This window comes from Penaeus monodon, chromosome 29 (genome assembly GCF_015228065.2).
Source record: "Penaeus monodon isolate SGIC_2016 chromosome 29, NSTDA_Pmon_1, whole genome shotgun sequence".
In the NCBI taxonomy this organism is placed as follows: domain Eukaryota; kingdom Metazoa; phylum Arthropoda; class Malacostraca; order Decapoda; family Penaeidae; genus Penaeus; species Penaeus monodon.
The window spans coordinates 6905274-6905513 of NC_051414.1; the positions used below are offsets into that span (position 1 = coordinate 6905274).

At 45.0% G+C, this 240-nt stretch overlaps 1 protein-coding gene across 1 annotated transcript in view; it reads right to left on the minus strand.

The window, feature by feature from the left end:
* LOC119591921 (ras-related protein Rab-23-like) overlaps positions 1-240 on the minus strand; it is a gene marked incomplete in the record, with an annotated part of 62269 nt that overhangs the window by 23953 nt on the left and 38076 nt on the right.

The window sequence follows — 240 nt, forward strand, 5'->3', positions numbered from 1 at the left end:
GGGAGAGCATTCCCCGCCGCCAATGAATCTTTTTTTACGAAGCTCTTAGATCTTTGTAAAGAGGTTTCTTTCGTTCCAGACGTTTTAACATTCTAACGTCTTGAAGATGAGTGAGTGCGGAGGGAGGAGGAGGCTAGCCGAGCGTGATGAAGACACTCGTCAAGGGAAACCGTGCAGTTCCCATGAAAGGAAAATGGTAAAGCGACGTGGTTTTTTTTTATTATTATTATTCTCCTCCCC